Raw genomic sequence first — 20,716 nt, 5'->3', positions numbered from 1 at the left:
TCAGGTCATGATCTCAGGGAGGTGAGATCGAGCCGGGGTTCGGGCTCCTTGCTCTGCAGGGAATCCGCTTGAGATTCTCTCCCTCTCCCTCTGCCCCTCCCTCTGCTTGTGTGCTTGCTCACTCTCTCTAAAATAAATAAATTTTTTTTTTAAAGGGTGTTCTTGAAAAGTATGCAGCAAAGGTGCTTAGTGTTAAAACATCAGATATGTTTTCTTTAAAATGACAAATCATGTTATCTAGAATTAAATCTAACAAAATACTCAAGACTTATAGGAGAAAAATGTAAAGGTGTATTGAAGGGCATAAAAAGAGACTTTAATAGAGTGATATGGCACGTCCATAGAAGGGATATCTCTTTAGCATTAAAACAATGATCTCCCCTAAACCATGTCTGTTAAGTACAGTGCCAGTCCAATGAAAATCCCAAAGGATTTTCTCATAGAACTTGATAAGATGATTCTAAAGTGGGGCACCTGCGTGGCTCAGTGGGTTAAGCCTCTGCCTTCGGCTTGGGTCATGGTCTCAGGGTCCTGGGATCGAGCCCCAAATCGGGCTCTCTGCTCAGCAGGGAGCTTGCTTCCCCCTCTCTCTGCCTGCCTTTCTGCCTACTTGTGTTCTCTCTCTGTCAAATAAATGAATAAATCTTTTAAAAAAAAAAGATGATTCTAAAGTAATATGGGAGGAAAGAGGGCCAGCAATAGCCAAGGTAATTTTGAAATCCAAACCTGGTGAATAAGGAATTATTATAAAGCTATCTGCTATAATTAAAACTGTGGTATTACTCCAGGAACAGATAAACAAGCCATGCAATAGAATCTATAGCACACAGACATAAACCCGTAAGCACAGCTTATGTGTTCTAAAGGTAGAATTACACATCCTCATAATGGATTCTATAAACAATGAAGATAAGTAATGAATAAAAGAATGAATTATTCTATTAATTGTGCTGGGAAAATGACTAATTGTTTGAGGGGAAAAAATTAAATTGAGCCTTTTCTTCACATTGTATGCAAACACAATCCAAGGTGAATAAAGATCTAAATGTGAAAAAAAAATTAACATTTCTAGAAGAAATAGGAGAAAAAAAAATTTCCATGTAACATCAGTATGGGAAGAAAATTAATCAAGATACATTAACTACAAATTATCAAATTTTTAATTTTGGAATATATTAAAATTTAAAATTTCTGTCGGACAAAGGCTTTTATAAATGAAATGGAAAAGACAAGTCACAGATTGAAGAACTATTTTGTTTTATTTATTTATTCATTTATTATTATTATTTTTTAAAGTAGGCTTCATGCCTCATGGAGCCCAATGAGGGCTTGAACTCTCGACTCTGAGATCAAGACCTGAGGTGAGATCAAGAGTTGGACACTTAACCAATGCAGCACCCAGGCAGCCCCACAAAAGTTATTTTAAATAACAAAGGATCAGTATCCAGAAGACACAGAGAACTTCAACAAATCGGTAAGGAAAAAACAACCCAACAGACTTGGGCAAGGCATAGGAACAGAAGGAAACAGGGTGGTGAATAATCACATAAAAATAAGCTTTATCTGGGGTGTCTGGATGGCTCAGTGGGTTAAAGCCTCTGTCTTCCACTCGGATCATGATCTCAGGGTCCTGGGATCGAGCCCTGCGTCGGGCTCTCCGCTCGGTGGGGAACCTGCTTCCTCCTCTCTCTGCCTGCCTCTCTGCCTACTTGTGATCTCTGTCTGTCAAATAAAAAATAATAATAATAAGCATTATCTCCCTGATAATCAGGGCAACAAATGGGAACAAGAGGATTCTATTTCATACTGATCAGATCAGCAAAATCTTGTGAGACTGACAATGCTCATAAGCTCACGGCCCTTTTATGCTTTTTGACAAGAGACTGTGTGTGTACAGTCCATTCAAGGAGGAATTTAAGACTATCTAGTAGATTTGAAGATGGTCAAATCCCACAATACAGCAAACCCAGTTCTAGGTAGCCACTCTGAAAAGTTTCAGGCACACAAGGAGAGGGGTACAAAAATGTCCATTGCGGTCCCATTTGTGATGGTGAGAAAGTGGCAATGAAGATCATTGGGAGAATGGAGATCTGTGGTTTATCCAGACGGGGAAATGTTACACAGCAGTTCCAATGGACCAGATGCATACGTACTACCTCTCACATTCGTCCCCTATGCCATCTTCTCGCCTGGATGAGGCAGGGGATGCCTAATGGGCCTTCTTGCTCCATCCACATTGCTCCCTGGGAGCCATCCAGCAGCCAAAGGCACACCTGACATTTTTTTTTTTTTAAGATTTTATTTATTTGACAGACAGAGATCACAAGTAGGCAGAGAGAGGGGGGTGGGAAACAGGCTCCCTGCTGAGCAGAGAGCCCGATGCAGGCCTCCATCCCAGGACTCTGTGATCATGACCTGAGCTGAAGGCAGAGGCTTAACCCACTGAGCCACCCAGGCGACCCCCCCCTTTTTTAAATTAAGATTTTTATTTATTTATTTGAGAGAGCTTGAACATGGGGAGGGTAGAAGCAGAGAGAGAAGCAGACTCTCTGTAGAGCAGGGAGCCCAACATCGGGCTCAGTCCCAGGATGCTGGGATCATGACCTGAACCAAAAGCAGACGCTCAACTGATTGAGCCACCCAGAGACCCTTGACATTGTCACTTGACTGCTTAAAACCCTCTGATGACCGTGGGCTACAAAAAAAGCCCCGAATACCTGAGCCGAGACCACTGAATCCTCGCTGGTCATCCCACCCACCTTTCCAATCCAGGCTCACAGGATTATTCATCGTTGCCCACACAGACCAGCTTTTCAGCCACCTTGGTAATAGGTCATAGGACTTGCTCCCTCTGCCTGCAGTGAGCTCTCTCCTTTCCTCAGCCCCTTCTCACCCACGTTGATCCCCGTGGTGAAGGGCATCTGTCTTCAAATGTCCATACTCAAAGCCCAGCTCAAGAATCCCTGTGCCTCCACACACCCACAGTCCCAATTCCCCACTCCTCTGTTTTCTGTAACTCCTCTGGCCACCGGTCAGGCACAAGACCAGGTTCTCTTCGTGGTAGGAACCACAGCAAATCATTTCCCACTCAGAGCCCAAGCTCACCCCTGAGCAACGGCACTGATCTCCTTTCCAGCTTCCCATGTAGGCCGGTGCCTGTGGAGAGCCCCGGATGAAGTACAGAGGCCAGTTTTCCTGCCGCAACACTGCTGTTCCTTCCCAGCCTTGACAAGCTGCATCGCTGTGCATAGCTGTTTTCTTCTTTGCTTCCTCCGTATCTCTGCACCAAGTTCACCCTGGGACCTGCACCAGTTGAGACCCAAGATCCGGGAGCTCTGCCTGCTGGGCTCATCCTGGGAGAACTTCTGTAGGAGAGAACCTCACCCAGCCCCACCCCAGGGGGTGCCCAGGCCCCAGACACGCAAAGCCAAACTCTGCATGTTCCCTCTTTCTCACACACGTGGCCCTGAGCATCAGCCCAGAAAGAGGAGAAGGGGCCTGGATTGCAGAGGGAGGAAGACCACCGGGAGAGCAAGACTGGACACAGCCAGGGAGGAAGGAATGGCATCAAAGGCATGTTCTCATGGGCAAGTTTGTCCAAAAGACAGCACAGGGCTCAACCTCGTGGACCATGAATCAGAATGAATCAGAGGCAGTGCTATCTCCCTGCCCCTGGCCGGGGTAGCCGGGGCAGGGTAGGGTGCAGCTAGGCCTGAAGCCTTGTAAAGCTTTTCAAAAATCCTTATGATGACATTTTTTAATGGAAGTTTGAAGCTATGGAGTGGAGTCTCTCCACCTGGCAAGCATGCTGGCAGGTTTGAGCATGTGCACCTGTGGGCCAGAGCTCCTGGGTGCTGCTGTGCGGAACAGAAGGAAAAGCATTTGGATATCCCTGAGGATGGAGGGGGAGAGAATCAGAAAAGGAAAGGAAAAGGAGAAACCGGTCAGTGGGGGAAGGTTGGGCAGCTGGGAGCAAGGCAGCAAGGCAGAGTTTGAAAATACTTAAGAGTGGTTTTAAGTCACAGCTGAGTGATGCTTGGTCTGACCCCCCCTTGGGTGGATGGGAGAGTCTGCACATTCCTGGATCTTCATGTGTGTGGATCTCTCTCAGGAGGGGAGAACGAACAATGGGTCATGGGGGGACGGGGAAGGGTAAAAGAGCGAGAGGGTTTCTGGATCTGCACCTTGAGAGCATCGGGTCCCTTAGTGATCTATGGAATTCTTTGGAGAGGTGGTGAGGCTTCAGGATGGGGATCTATGACTCATTGATCTAGATCTTAGGTGCCTTCAGCATCGCTCTTGTTAACTGCATACCACCCAGTAAACCAAAAAAGCCATTCACTTTTTCAGAGTACACCCAAGTGCACTGACCACATCGTAGGTGGTGTTTAACACCCCCTCCCTGAACCTGGCCAGAGCCCATGGTCATTCGGTTACAGAGGCCACAGAGTTAACCCCAGTGAAAGTCCATCTGCAGATGGAGCAGTGAAGGCCCAGAGAGGGATAGCAACTTTCTCAAGACCACACAGCTAATGGATAGCAACTTTCTCAAGACCACACAGCTAATGGGTGCAGAGCTAAGGGTTACTTTTCACACCACCAGGTTTGGGCTTGGTCTCGGGGTACTGCAGCTGCTTGCGGGTTAGGCCAATTCGGGTCTGAGGGCAATTCATTAAAGCATGTCCCCAGAGTCAGAACAGGAGACAAGGAGGCCTTGTTTTCTAAGTGAATCTCCCAGGGCTATAAGCTCCAAGAAGACACATTCCTGAATGTTTGCCACCACATTTAAGACCCGAGCAGAGAAGTTATAAATGGGCCTTTTCTCTCTACAGATAAGAGAACCACAGGACGTCAGGTCTGGGAGAGATGGACTAGTGAGATATTTTTCTGCCCAGATTCTCCACAGCCTAAGAATCTGAATTATCTACCAGACACCCTTAGAGCCCCACAGGCAGGCAAGCTGTGTGTGTCTCTATAACTTCTTCAGTAAACTCGGGATAGATTTCTAAATTGTGCTTACTTCTTTCATCAGAGAAAAACAATAGGCATGCAATGAATGACATTGAATGTTTGGCAGAAGTCTAATTTATTTCACTCTTCAGCAATCTATTTCTTCTTTTTTTAAGATTTGTTTATTTATTGGGGGGGAGTGGAGAGAGAGAGAGAGAGAAAAAGAAAATCTTAAGCAGACTCCCCACTGAGAGCAGAGCCCAACTTGGACCTCAATTTCACAACCCTAAGATGATGACCCAAGCCGAAATCATGAGTCAGCTACTTAGCCAACTGAGCCATCCAGGAGCCCCAAGAATCCATTTCTTCAAGAAATGACCAAATGTTAATAACCATTGAAATTAGTTTCTGGATACGTAGGGGGTTCATTATACTATTTTCTCTATTTTTAATGTGTGTTTCAAATTCAAATAATAATAAGTTAAAACTATATGCATATTTTTTGAAGTCTACTTGTTAAATCAGTATCAAAAGGACTTCCTTTGTAAACATTTTGCCTCTTAGTAAAAAAAAAAAAAAAAAAAAAAGTGCCAAATTGTTCTCAACAAACTCCAGTCTATTGCCCCATGCTGGTATCAAAGCTCTCATTTAAAAAAAAAGTTAGTAAACAAAAACCAACCTCATAGATACAGAGAACAGATTTGCCATTACCAGAGGCAGGGGTAGGGCATGGGGAACAAAGTAGGCGAATGGGGTCAAGAGGTTCAAACTTCCATCTATAAAATAAACAAGTCCTGGGATTGTAATGTCCAGCATGGAGACAATCGCTAGTAACACCGGGTGGCATGTGTGAGAGCTGCTACGAGAGTAAATCTTAAAAGTTCTCATCATAAGAAAAAGAAATTCTATAACTATGTATGGTGATGGTTGTTAACGAGTCTTATTGTGATCATTTAGATCACTAATGTTAAATCACCTTCAACACCTGAAACTAATATAATGTATGTCATGATACCTCAGTTTACAAAAAATAGCTCTCGTTGGAAAGATGAAATTAAAAGTGCTTCATTGAAAGTGGAAATTGAGACTCAGTGCAGTCGCGGGCACTGTATGACCCCACCAGGCAGCAACTGCATCTCGTCTCTCTTTGTCACAAATTAAATAAGCTTCAGGCAGGCCCCACAGAATCTGGTTCTGGACCTGGTGACCTGGAAAGCCCTCTCCAAGAAGGTGATACAGGAACCTAAACCTGAATCCATAGAAAGGAACCATTCAAATGAGCAAAACAAAATTCTCGGCCCCTCAGAAGCCAGTGATCCTGAAAGGCCCCAGTCTACCTACTTGGCTTCATGGAAAGGCTGCATCTGAAATCCCACCTCCAGCCGGGTCTCCTTGGAGCTGGAGAGCTTCTGTCTCCCCGGAGCCCCCTCCCCGCAGGCTGGTGGCCTGTGCCAGGCCTGAGCATGGGTCAGAGAAGGTGGGAGCGGGGGAGGACAAGGGGTGTGGGCCACCCGTGGGCCCCGGGGAAGTGGCAGGGACTCAAGGCCAGGAGGAGGAAGGAACCCGGACAGAGTGTCAGACGCCGCGGGGAACTTGGAGCAATTGGAAACTTCACGCACTTCTGGTAGGAAAACAGTTTGGCTGCGTATTTTGCACATGACTCAGTAGTCGCCCTCCCTGGTATTTATTCTAGAGAAGTGAAGCCCTATGTTCAAACAAAAACCTGTACACAGATGCTCAGGGGAGCTTTTATTCATAACAGCCAAAAACTGGAAAAAAACCAAAAATGGCCGACATGTCCAAGAGCAGGTGAATGCATGAACAAATTGTGGTCTTTCCCCACTGTGGAATCCTCCTTAGCATCACAAAGGCACAAACAATGGGTACACCCAACAGCACACTTGAATCTCACAGACATCATACTGGCTTTTGGAAGAAACCAGACACAACAGAGTTCATCTGTAGGATACCATCATGTGACATTCTAGCTCCAGGAGCAAAGGGCAGGTGACTGTGAAGGGGCATGAGAAAATTTTATGGGGAGAAGGATGGGAATTGTGATTGTGATGGACACGTTGTCAAAACCCATTTTATTGGATACTAATTGCTCTTCAGAATGGGTGCATCTTCTTATATATGTTACAGCTTAATTGAGTATGACCTAAGAAAGTTGACATGAAAGTTACCCTCCTCGAGCTCAGCCTTCTGCCCCCTTCACTTTATACATCAGGAAACGGAGGCCCAAAGAGGGGAATGACTTTCCCAAGGTCACACAGCAAGTCTAGACCATTAACAATGAGCAACTGAAGGTTTACTTGAAGTTTACAGAATGTTTTCCAAACCTGCTCTGACTTAGTGTCCCGGATACTTTGTGAAGCTGCAGCACTATCATTATGCCCAAGTTCTAGACAGCACACGGAGGCCCAGAATGGTTGGAAGGCTCACCGGAGGTCACAGAGCCAGCTTTGTGATGACCTACCCTGTTGACGGAGTGGGGGTTCAAACCCAGCTACTCTGCTCTCAAAACCCAGTCCTTCCCTCCTCCTCTGCATACCTCCTCTTGTCAACAGAACAGACGGGAGACGCTTCACGGAAGTCCCTGGAACTGGAGCTCCAGGGAGCTTTCCATGGTGGGGCTGCAGGCTGGGCCTGCCAGGGCACACCCAGGGGACAAAGGGGTGGTGGGGGGGCAGGGATAGCCCAGGCTTTGTTTGGAAAGATCCGGTTTCTCCTGGATGCTTTTTCCAGCACAGCCTGGCCTGCTGGGGAGATTAAGATTGCAGGGAGCAACATGATGCCGCTAGAGGAGGAGACAGTGGCTTCCAGGATATTTGTCTCTCAGAAAGGCGGTTTGTTTGGGATCTGACTGCAAGCCACGGGATGAAGCCACGCCAGGCCCCTCGGGCGGGGAGAGGGAAGGAGGCCAGACCTAACAGGACTGGGGCTTTCAGAATCCCCAAAGGACCATGGAGGGGCCTCCAGGGTCCCATGTAAGCCTCCATTTCATCTGAGGTGGGGCTGCATTAACAGACTGCTGATTTGCTGACCATCCATATGACCTTGACCTTGCACAGCCAGCCTGGAATGGGAGCAACGGGGATTTGCTCCAGAGTGAGAGGGCCTGGGCCCAGAGGGTAGGCGGCGGAGGGGAGTAGCCAATAGCAAGAAGGCTGGAGGAACTTTAAACAAAAAAGTAAAATGTGTAACCTGTAACCTTAACTGAGGTTCTCACTGCCCCAAGCCCAGTGAGATACCGACTGTATCTTCAGTAAGGTTCCTGCTGCCCCAGGGACGTTGGAGTGGGAGACCAAAGAGGAAGACTTAGCCTGAAGTTTGGGTGGACTCCAAGGAGTAAATAAGGGAGCAGCCGAATGGAAAAGCAGCACTCACAGAGGCAGGAGTCTGGAGCCAAAGTGGGTGGGGACAATTTGCAGAAATTTGTATCTTAGAGGCTTTGTGTCCCCTGGGGGCTGAAATGAGAGTTTCAGTCTGTGTTGTTCAGGTTTCCAGGGGCCGGGGCTCTGGCGTCCTTCCGAGTCACATGTGTTCACGCCAGACACGGCAGTGGGGGTGGGAGGGGGCACAAAATTGGATGTGGCCTGTCTCCTGCCCTCATGGTACACCCAGCAGAAGTCCACAGTTAAGACAAGCTGGCAGCAAGCTCTGGGGGGTGGGGACAGAGAGAGCATGGGGGGGTTGTGCAGGGCGCAGGGGTAGAGGAAGAGGGAAAGAGGTGAAATTTTTTTTCAACCTGGCGACAGCAACTTAAGGAAGCCTTCTTTTTTTTTTTTTTTTTTTTTTAAGATTTTATTTATTTATTTGACAGAGAACACAAGTAGGCAGAGAGGCAGGCAGGCAGAGAGAGAGAGAAGCAGGCTCTGCACTGAGCAGAGAGCCCGATGCGTGGCTCCATCCCAGGACCCTGGGATCATGACCTGGGCTGAAGGTAGAGGCTTTAACCCACTGAGCCACCCAGGCGCCCCACTAAGGAAGCCTTTTGAAGGAGATCACATTTAGGCCAAACCTTGCCAAATCAATAGGATATGGCCCTAGGGCTATGCGGAGAAGGCCCTTCAGGGAAACTGGCCTAAACACAGAGGGGTGAAGGCCCAGAGCACTGAGAAGGTGGGGCACTGGAGGCATGAAGGGGGAGCCCTGCGAGAGCACGTTGGCCAAAGGATTAAACTTCCCCTTTGTGGGGCATGCTAGGATCTTGCTTAAAGATTACAGTCCCAGAAAGGAAATGCCTATGAAATAGACCCATAAATAAATACAATGTTTTAAATACTGATAGTGCTGCAGAGATCCCATTTCAATAAGGCTCTTTCCAAGCCCAGCCCAGAGAGCACCAGCTTGTCAGGGCAGCGATGTCTGGGATCTGAGGGCAAGTGTGAGCAGAACCAAGGGGCTGAGGAAGGTGGGGCGGGGAAGAGCACAGCTGGCCCGAGGAACAGCCTGTGCGGAGACCTCAGGGCCGGACAGAACACAGCACCATCCAGGAACTGGAGTGAGTTCCTCCTTGCACCTCCTGCCATTGCGCTGCACACCGGTCTGGGCCTTGTGTGCATTCCTGAATTCATAGTCTCCTACCACTGCTAATTTGCTCCTGTGCTCATTCCTCTCCGCAACTTACACTGATCACCTCGGGGCATCACTGCAGACCCTCAGCTGCCTTTCTGAGGCCAGCTGGCCCCACGGCCACCAGATGCACACCAGCTTTGCTCAGTTTTGTGCAAGTGTGCCTGCCTGAGTCCCGCTTGGGTCCTCCCCGCTCTCCCCTTCCCGTCCTACCAGGATGGTGAGATGTCCACAGGAACCCCCTTGTGCAACACAGGAACATCCATGGGCAATCCTGGATCAGAGGGGGCTAAATAAGCTGTACCCCTTCTTGTCCATCAGCCTGTTCTGAGACTCATCTCATGAGGTTCTGTAGAAGGCTGCAGGAGACAGAACAGAGGCAAATCTGTCTTGTATCCGACAACACGCACACAGATGGGCTTTGCAGATGGCTGGGTCCCAAACCCCCAGCCTCTCTGCTCAGCTGCTACTCCCCTGACTTGATCACATTTGAACACCCACTCTGGTCCCCATGTTGACTTCTGTTCATAGCCAGCTGGCATGTTTACCAAGAATGACTTTCCAATGGCAGGGACAACATGATACATGATTTACTTTTTGTTTGGAAATTGCTTGCTCAAAGACTAACTGGCCACTCCACCAAACCTATCTGGTGGCCTGTATTTTCACGGGCTGCTCCAATGCAGCTTGAGGTCCTGGTGTAGAGCACAGAACCACTGCCTGGGCACCCCCACCCAAGTTCGGCCATGGGTAGGTACTAGGTGACCCTACACAAATCCCAGGCCTCTCTGTCTCTTTCCTGTGAACTGAGGAAGGATGGACATTCTCCAAGGTCCTTCATGCCCCAGTCAGAGGATTATGCCCCCGCTCAGTACCCAGAGAAAATCAAGTTCAGGTCTGCCTGACAAACCACCACCCAGTTAACGTTCTCCCTGTAGATCACTCCTTTATAGTACTTTTAATGCCATGTATCTTTAATACTCTGCTTTCTGACTGGGATTTATGGGAGGTGGGAGGTGGCAATTACGTGTATGTCCCCAAAATTCAATGCAACATTTTTTAGCAAAACAGGGTGTAGGAAAAGAATCAACACACTCCAAATACAAGACCTAGAAGGTCCAAATCAAGTTGTGTTTTGAAAAACATGAGAGCAGCTGGAGTGCCTGGGTGTCTCAGTTGGTTGAGCAGCTGCCTTTGGCCCAGGTCATGATCTTGGAGTCTTGGAATCAGGCCCCACTCCAGCTCCCTGCTCAGCAGGGAGTCTGCTTCTCCCTCTGCCTGTTGCTCCCCATGCTTGTGTTCTTTCTCTCTCTCTTTTTCATTCTCTCTCAAATAAATAAATAAAAATCTTTAAAAAAAAAAGAAAAACATGAAAGCAGCAACAAAGTCGGGGTGCCTCTTGGCTGTCATTGGCCCCAAGACAGGCCAGATTCCTATGTGGAGCAACTGCTTGTGACTGTCCATATTAAATAACAGGGTAACCAAGAAGCTGACCCTGAAGCATTTGCCAACCTCACATGATTGTTTCTTGCATATAGAAGCATTGTACCATATTTTACAATTAGATCTAGGATGTTGGTTGGGATTGGGGTTGACAGGTATGAATAAAATGTTTCCCCTTCAAAAATAATAGGAAAAAACAGAAGGAAAAGAAAGATGTTCCAGAAGCATTTTCATGGAACAGCTCATTCTCCGAGACAAATTACTGACATTAGCCAGGAGGTATTGTGAACTCTTCACATTTGCATGGTAGGTAGTAGTATTCTGGGGAAACGCAGTGTATAGTAAAGCCTTGCAAATATATTTGGTGTTCATTATGTAAATCAGAGTTTAGTTTTTAGCTCAGATAATCATCTCCATCAATGTCTGGAGAGACAGTTCTAAAGTCACGTGGAATGCAAGACAATTCTTCATCGTGAGATGGACTCAGGCACTGCAAAATATCTAGCATCCAGCCTCTTCCCAGGCTCCCCAGTGCTGGCAGCACCTCTGTCAATACTGTGGCCACCGGAAATACCCCTCCCCCAGCATTTTAATCCCCTGGGGCTTTCCAACCTTCATGATGAAATGATCTGAAAGAATGCAATGGCCAAATGCACTAGGGTGGGTGAGGGCAGAGCATGGGGATGGCTTCAAGGACCCCTCCCTTCTTTCCATGGGCATTTTTTTTTCATTGAAATATTCACATACTGTAAAATTCTTCCATTGAAAGTGGTTTCTTGTATATTCACAAAGTTGCACACCTCTCACCACTAACTCCAAAACATCTTTATCAGCCCAAAGAGAAGTCCTTGTACCTCTTATCCCCTCCCCCATGCCCTGGCAAGCACCAGTCCAAGGTCCACCTCTGTGGACCTGCCCACTGTGGACATTCCATAAATGGAATCACAGAACACCATGGCCTTTTGGGTCTGGCTTTTTCACTTAACACAGTGTTTTCAAGGTTCACCCACACTGTAGCATGGATTGGTACCTCATTCCGTTGAAAGGCTGAATACTATTTCATTATATGGATAGACCACCATTCATTGGTAATTCATCTGTTGATAGACAGTTGAATGAGGGCTACTTTTTACTATTATGAATAATGCTGCTATGAACATTTGTGTATAACTTTTTGTGTGGTCATACATTTTCAATTTTCTTGGGTACATACCAAGTTGTTAGTGGGTCATATGGTAATTCTACACTTAAATTTTTGAGGACCTGCCTTTTGTTTATTTGTTTGTTTAAGGGATTACACTATTTTAAAATCCCGCCTGCAAAGTATGAGGGTTCCAATTTCTCCATATCCTCACCAACACTTGTTCCTGACAAGGCAACAAGTTTTGGATAACAGCCAACCTGATAGGTGTGAAGTAACATCCCATTGGGGGTTTTGTTTACATTTCCCCAATGACCAATGACATAACAGATCTTTCCAGGTGCTTTGTGGCTATTTGTAGATGTTCAAGTCTGTTCAAGTCTATTGCTCATTTTTAACTGTGTCATTTGTCCTCTTGTTGAATAGTAAGAGTTCTTTATATATTACTGATACACGTCCCTTATCAGATGTATGATTTGCAAAATTTTGTCCCATTCTATGGGTTGCCTTTGCACTTTCCTGATGATGCCTTCGGAAATACTGAAGTTTTAAATTTTGATGAAATCCAATGTACTTCTCTATCTTTAGTTGCACGTGGCATGGACCTTCGAACCAGCTGTGCCAGCAGCCCCACCTCCCGGTGCAAGGCCAGGGAATGGAGGCTGCTGGGATTTGAATGGGGGGGCCACACCCTTCGCATTTCAAAGCCTCTTGCTGGGATTTCATAAACAGGGTTTAATTTCTTCAGATTAAAAAAACCTCTGTCTCTGTTCCAATAAAATGTCCCCCAGAACGGGCAGCACCAACCCTACTAGTCATCCATACCTCAGAGGCAATGACCCTTCTGGCCCTTTCTTGAAGAGCAAACCAAGCTGAGGGTGTGAGGACCCTGAGCCCTGAGTGGACATCACATGGGGCAAGGGACACCAGAGGGGCAAGCTGGATAGTGAGGAAGGCCAAGATCACTCTTTTGCAGAGGGAAGTCACCCCAAGCTGTGTCCTCCATGGGCCTCAGCTGGGAACCCACCCCTTCATTACCTCAGGCCACGCTCGGGTTTCACAGCAAAGGGCCGGGCTAAAATGTAAATATGTCAGCAGGTTGGGGACGCATTCCTGGATGGGTGATGCTGGACTATGCTGGGGAAATTGAGGAAATCCTACAGCTGGAGAAATGGAGGCCCAGTTACAGCAAGGCACTCACAGTGAGTCCCTAGCTGGGGAGGAACCACACTCTCCTGCTCTCCCTGCTGACCTCCAGTGAGCATGTTGGCTGGAATGAGGTTCATGGGTCTCCAGCAACATGCAGGGCCTGTGGGACGTGAGTGGCTTGCTTGGAGATCAGACACAGGGAGGTCCATGTCCCAGAAGGTGAGCCCCCTCACAGAGCACAGGGGGGCCAGAGCAGCACCAGGACATGACCCCTTGGCAGGTAGGCACTTTGCCTCTTCGGGACAACCCCACAATCTGGTTGTCTTAATAACAGTAACAGCGACCATTCCCTGGTGCTTCCTTGAGCGCCAGGTACCATGCTAAGAAATGTACATGCACATGACACAGATCCTCCCGGCAGCCCCATGAGTGTTTTCCACGAGGATACCCAAAGGTTAAGTGACTTTCCCATGATCATGAATCATAAGAGCTGAACAGGCTTTCAAACCCAAGCATGCCAACGCCAAAGTCAGGGCTCATCATGGCCATACTTTCCGAGGGTCTCAGCTCTCCGGCTGAAGATCCTTGTTGGAGTGGATGGGTAGACTGCTCCCATTAGCCGGCTTCATCAGGCTGAGCTTGGTTCTTGGAGCAGTCAGATCCCTACTCTGTTCCCCCAGTGGAGGCCTGGGCTCTCCCCCGGTGTCACAGCGCCCCTTGCTGCTCACTCCTACACTCTTTGGCAAGATCTCTTAACTGCCCAAGGGCTGCCTGTTAGAAGTTCTGGGGGTTCCCCAGATGGGAGCTCCACTCCCTCACGAACACCCTATCCTCTTAAAGGTCCTCCTGGGGCCGGGAGAAAGCAGAGAGAAAATATGAATGTTTCTGGGTGCTGAGGTCCCCAAATTCCTCTAGTTTGCCAGCCTCCCGTCACGAAGCGGGCTAGAGGAACCTGCACAAACTGGAGGTCAGCGACCCCACTCCCGCTCTTCACATTCCTGCAGATGTGTGTAAACCGATCTCGGTTCCCTCAACTGCCAATGGATGACCAAAGCGCCCACTTCCCTACTGGTGTATGGCTGGGGTCCAGCACCTCATACCGAGTTCCTCCCATTCCTGAGCCTCAGCCTCCTCATCTCCTGAGGTTTCTTGGGCACCTGGCCTTCACCTGCATTACCTCACTCAATCATCACGGTAATGCACGAGGTGGAATAAGGAAATCGAGGCTCAGAGGAGTCAAGTAAGTTGCCCAAAGTCCCACAGCTGGCAATATATGGAGCCAGGATTCCAAACCAAGCAGCCTAGCTCCACCTGTTAGGCTCATAACCACCATGTCACAGTGTCTTCCAGTGGCCGGATGCCTTATACACTATGAAATGTGCAGACTCGGCCTGGGGCTTGGGAGACCTGGAGGAGGAAGAAATTAGAAGAATTAGTAATTTGAAGAATAATGCCGCAGTAGGAAGACACCTGGACTTCCATCCATTTTGGCAGACTTCCTGGAGGAGGTGGAGGCTGAGCCAAATCTCAGTGTTATAGGGTCCAGTGGTCAGTATGACTGGTGGAAAAGGGCCTGGCTGCACTCCATCTGCCTGTCTGGAATGGGGTGGGGGGCAGTTTCCCAACTTCACAGGAACTTTGAGACAACAGGCACAGGGGGGCTGTCACACTAATGAACACATTAGCTGGGTGTCTCTATGGGCCAAGCACAGTGCTAAGTGCTTTGTGTGGGTTATCTTTTTTAATTCCCCAAGAGCCCTATGGGATAGGAACCATTAATATGGCCCCTTTACACTTGAAGAAACTGGGCTTTCCAAGACTTTGAGTGGCTTTCCCGAGTCCTCACAACAACCAAGAGAAGAAATCAGGATTTGAACCCAGATAGCCTGACTCCGTGCCCTGTGCTACACACCCAAGTCATAGAGCTACACTTTCCCTAGGAAGAAAGCCCCTAGCAGCAATCTTCACTCACCTTCCATCTCCGTGTGGACAGCCTTCTTAGACGTTCCTCCTTGTGACTGCTTTCAGCTGAAGCAAATCAAGAAGAAGAAAAAAGCTTTTCTTTCTCTCTGTGTCCCAGCATCCAGAAGATGTCAAATGGAGGATGCTCCCAGAACGAATGGTTCTTGCTTGGGGAAAGACAGATTATCAATGTCTCTGGTGCCCCCTGCTGCCCCAACAGAGAACTTCATGGGACCACCGCATAGGGGATATTCCCCCCCCAACCCCCCAGGCTGGCAAAGGAGGTCGGGAGCAGGGCTTCCCAAGCCATTTGTGAAGAAAGATCAGGCTGGGTTTTTTTGTTGTTTTGTTTTGTTTTGTTTTTTAACTTCCAGTCTGTTGCAGACGAAGACTTTTTGTAAGGTGCAATACAAATGGAATTAGGGGGAAAATGAAATGCTTAAATATTACACGCAGCCATGTCAAATTGCTATAAAATCTTCTCAGTGTGACTCTCAGGTTCTCAGTAAGAATTTCCTGGGCCTCGGGACGCCTGGGTGGCTCAGTTGGTTAAGCAGCTGCCTTCGGCTCAGGTCATGATCCCAGCGTCCTGGGATCGAGTCCCATATCGGGCTCCTTGCTCCGCAGGGAGCCTGCTTCTCCGTCTGACTCTGCCTTCCACTCTGTCTGCCTGTGCTCACTCTCGCTCGCTATCTCTGACAAATAAATAAAATCTTAAAAAAAAAAAAAAAGAATTTCCTGGGCCTGTCTTCAGGTGACAATGGTCTGTGAGCCAGCATGGGCCCAGGGATCTCAGTCTGAGTAGCACCGGTCCAAAGGGCCACTGAGCAAAAGGCTGGGCCGAAATCGATGGCTAGCTAAGAAGAACCCATCCCCTGAGGTGCCGCCTCAGCAAACAGCAAGGGTTCCTGTGCTGTTCGGAGACTTGGGGCTGCTGCTAACTAGGGGGGACAGCTGTGCACCTGCAGTTGGGAAAGAAGGAGTAGCTTTGGTCTGAGCCCCAGGGACAGCGTCCCCAAGAGGGTGCCCAGAAGCCAGGCCCCAGGCTCTGCCCTCCTCACCTGTAAGAAGGAAGGTGATGCTGCCCAAGCCAAGGAGGCCTCTGGAAACAGCTCTATCCTCTAACAAGCTGGGATGGAGGTCTGAACCTGATGTGAGACCAGGATGGTGGATGCCCTAGTTTGTCAGCCTCATCACCTCCCCTCCCTGAGCTTCCTCTTCCACAAATATTAAAAATGAGGGGCTCAGATTGTCTCTGAGATCCCTTCTACATCTTGTCCTGGAAGATCTGCCTGTCCTTGGCGGGGGCGTTGTGGGGAGTGCCGCAAGGCTAAGGCACAGCCAGGAGGAGAAACTGGAGTGGGATGGAAACTCGCTGGTTGTGCATTGCAGACTGGCCCCAAGGCTTCTTGAGGACAAGGAGGATCCAGGGCCAAGGAGACTAGACCAGCCTTCTGGGAGGGGTGCGCATAGGGCCACCCTGGAGGGCAGAGGTGTGGCGGATCTGCTGGGCAGAGGCATTTGCTGATACTGAAGGAGCACTGGAAGGAGGTGAAAACAGCTCTTTCCACGTTAGCTAGCAGCCACACACAGTCACACTCATCTTGTCCCCTCCCCCTCCAGTCTCAGCTCCGCTCCCTCCCCACCCCAGCTCCCCATCCCACCTCTAAGCAAAGTAAACCCAAGCGCTTGAAAGAGAAAGAGAGCAAACAGCCTTGGAGCAAGGAGCCAGCTTCCCATCTATTCCCAGCCAAGGTGAACAGGCTTCGAGTTTGTTGACAGAGTAAAAAAGTAATCAATTTTTCATTACCCAGTGAAGGCAACAGAATGTCTCGGGATGTCAACAGTTTCCAGGCAACAAAGATGAACCAAATACACAGGCCCCTCACCTAAAAAGATGTTTCCTTTACAATCATCAGTTTGGATGGGGAGCCAGGGGAAGACGAGAGCCAGAGGCAGGTGAGATGACTGGGCAGCCAAAGGGCTGGATCCAGATGCAGGAGGTTTGTGGCCCTCTACAGTGACCTTTTAGCAGAGCTTGTCAGACTATGACTCAAACTGAGCCTGCCTTTTGGAAGCATTCAGGGACAAGACGTCAGAGCAAGACCCAAGAGATCAGTTGGCATGACTTACTTATACATCCCTTCATTCAAAACAAACATTTCTGAGCATTACTAGGGCCTGGAGCTCAGGCCTGAGACCCAGTCTAGCTGCAGAGATGCATACGGAGACCACTTCTCTTCACCTTACCAATAAGAAAACCAGAGCCAGAGAGAAGAAATGACTGTCCCAAAATCACGCAACCACGTGGAGACTGAGCTGTCCTTGAACCCGCAGCTGAAGGTACTCTGTAGCTGTGCCCTGGTCCCCAGGATGCTTGGGATTGCGCTCTTGGCAGGGGGCCCACCAAGTTGCCGGCCCAGATAGAGTCTTGTCCAGAATCAACACAGGGAGCTTTCAAGAAACCTTGAGCAAAAGGGTTCAGATATTGAATCTGAAAACTAAAAGGAGATCATTAGAATCTCTTGTGGTGGGTATATTATTGTGGTTTTTTAACTCTCAAGGTGGTTCTAACCAAGACAGGAAGGGTGGCTCTTTCCAGAGTGCTTTGTCAGGACTGCAGGCTCCCAGGATGCCTTTTTGTGTTTGCGCTGACATTTCCCAGTGACTGTCAATGAAGACTCAAGAGTATGTCAACACAGGTCCTCACAATAAACGCCAAAGCTTATTAGCAGAGTAAACTGTAAAAGAATCTTTGCGGGGCACCTGGGTGGCTCGGTGGGTTAAAGCCTCTGCCTTCAGCTAGGTCATGATCTCAGGGTCCTGGGATTGAGCCCTGCATCAGGCTCTCTGCTCAGCAGGGAGCCTGCTCCCCCGCCCTCCCCTCTGCCTACTTGTGATATCTCTCTCTGTCAAATCAATAAATAAAATCTTAAAAAAAAAATCTTTGCTGAGTAAACAGAAGGAAGGCTTTACTTGAGAGTAAACAGAGCGAGGAGCTGGGTGCACCTCGAGGGCTAGTAGGTAAGTCTGTTGGCAGAGGCTGTAGAGACATCTTCGAGGGGGGCCGTTAGGTCAGGGGGCTTATCTAACATTCAAGCAGAACAGATCTCTCTCCCCAGCAGCCTCTGCTCCCACGAGAATCCCACCTCTCTAGGGAAGGAGGCAGAAACCAAGACTGAAACGAGAACTTAGAGAGGCACCTGCTTTGCGCAGAGGTTTCAGGAACTCGTGTCTTGACCTTCCCAGGACCATTTTTATTTTTAAACACGACTACAATGAAATGTAGCCTTCATGATGGTTTATCAGACAGCAGCCAGAAAAATGTCTTTGGTCCAAATAGGCCACCAGCTTTCTGTCTCTGTCGACACTCATTCAGTATTATCCTTGGTGGTAGTGGATAAGGAAATGAACCTTAGTAGCTGTTGATCTTTTGCCCACAACTTACCACTTCCTTCATGGCCTTATTTACATGACTGTCTCATTTTCCAAGTAAAGACACATTACTGTCTGAAATCTTTGACCCATAAACTTGTTAGGCTTGAAACCCCAAGTGCAACCACTGACTTAAAATTATTTCAAATATCTTTTCACCAGAAACAAACAAACAAACAAACAAACACCCTCAAGTATTCCACTTTTCATTTAATTTATTGATTCCTTGCCTCTTTCTTGAAAAAATATGGGAGTGTAGATTGAAGTACTAATATGCAGCAAAATCATTAAAAGAGGCACACACACATCTAAAGTGTTTTAATTAGTACCAAGAAAACAAGGAGGAGATATCACCCATCTTGGGTCCATTTAACTGCTGAGAATAGGCATTGAGCCTGGCTCTGTTTGTCAGTGGCTAAAGCCGAGAGGCAAGCCTGGTAAGTCACAGAACGCTTGTTGTGATAAAAGAGGCCTGGCTAGCAATTTCTCAGAGAATACAAACTTTCTCTTGGCCCTAAATTTTAGAAGAATTTTCACATGAGAACTTGTAACAACAAAACAGCCTCCACAAGTTTTATGGCAAAAGCAGAAGTGGTTTCCATGTGGCTGTTTCTTCCAACAACCTTGGAGGAAAGCCAAGGGCACGCCAGATAGCACAGCAGCTCAGTAACGTGCTTTTCTGTTTTTCGACAAGAAATGAACTTGAGCATGTGAAGAGGAAAAGTCAAACATTCTAAATAAATGACACAGGAAGCATGATCATATTAGATAAAGTGCGCTTGGTTTCCTCTTGGCAGAGTCACTGGTGGGCATACAAACATGCCTCTCCTTCCTGAGGTGTGGACTGACTTGCTCACTCCTGGGTCAACAGCCCACCTTCCCAGCCTGCCTGACTCACACACCCCACCCAGCCCAGGTATGCTCTAGTAAGAAAAGGTCTACTTACTTAAGTAGCCATTCCTACGATTGGCCACTATGAGGCAGCACTGAGCCAGCATCCGGAAAACAAACTTCCAAAAAAAATTCGCTTTGTAATGAGCAAAGCCGTCCAGCATATAAGCAAGTCTCACAATCCACTAAATCCATTCATCCTGAAAATCCCACATTTGACTGTTTACACAAATATTTAAAGGTGGAAAAATAAAATAGCCCCTCCAATAGCAGAAATGTTTTCTGTGATTCTCTTTGCAATTTTTAAAGGGTCGACCCATCATATAAAAACAGCAAAGATATACTAACATTTTTTGAACAGGAACCATGCTGAGTGTCTGACATGTACCATATCGTGTAATTCTGCAAGAACTCGATTAGGTTGGTGTCATTATTATCCCTATAGTGTAAGTGAAGAAACTGAGGCACCCAGAGTTTAGACAACTCACCTAAAGTCACACAGCCCTATTCTGCAGCAGAGTGGGATTTGAGTTAATCCAGGTAGTGTGACAGAGAGCATTTAACCTACCTCCTTAAAGACCTGTGGCATCTCAGTCTGCACTCCTCCCAGAACCAGATATTGTATTCCCCATCATAGCCTCAGGCTAAGAACCAGCAAAGTTTTTCCTTACTTTCCTTATTTTGAGCTAAAATTGTCTCCCAGTTGGTCAGAGTTCTTCCCTCCAGAACTACATAAAATAAGTTTTTTCTTCTATTTTTTTTAAAGATTTGTTAATTTATTTGGTTGACAGAGAGCACAAACAGGAAGAGCAGCAGGCAGAGGGAGAGGGAGAAGTAGGCTCCCCACTGAGCAGGGAGCCTGATGCAAGCATCAGCCCCAGGAACCTGAGCTAAAGGCAGATGTTTAACTGACTGAGATACCCAAATGCCCCAAATTCAGTTTTTCTTCTATATTGAAGACCCTTCATTTAAAAAAAAATAACGATAGTGTTAACTGTTGCTCCCCAACAACCATCCCCCACTCCCCCCCCCAAAAAAACCCAGCCCTGTGCCTGGAACAAGTCAGTTTACAGATGTGCCCCATCCCATTCCTGCTGGTGAACAGCAAGTGCTGGGATCTCCTGATGCAGAGGTTTAACAATAGATTAGTGACTTTAATTGGGTAAC

Source organism: Mustela putorius, unplaced genomic scaffold, assembly GCF_011764305.1.
Source record: "Mustela putorius furo isolate JIRA1106 unplaced genomic scaffold, ASM1176430v1.1 tig00003896_pilon_pilon_pilon, whole genome shotgun sequence".
NCBI lineage: Eukaryota > Metazoa > Chordata > Mammalia > Carnivora > Mustelidae > Mustela > Mustela putorius.
This window is presented reverse-complemented; position numbering follows the sequence as displayed.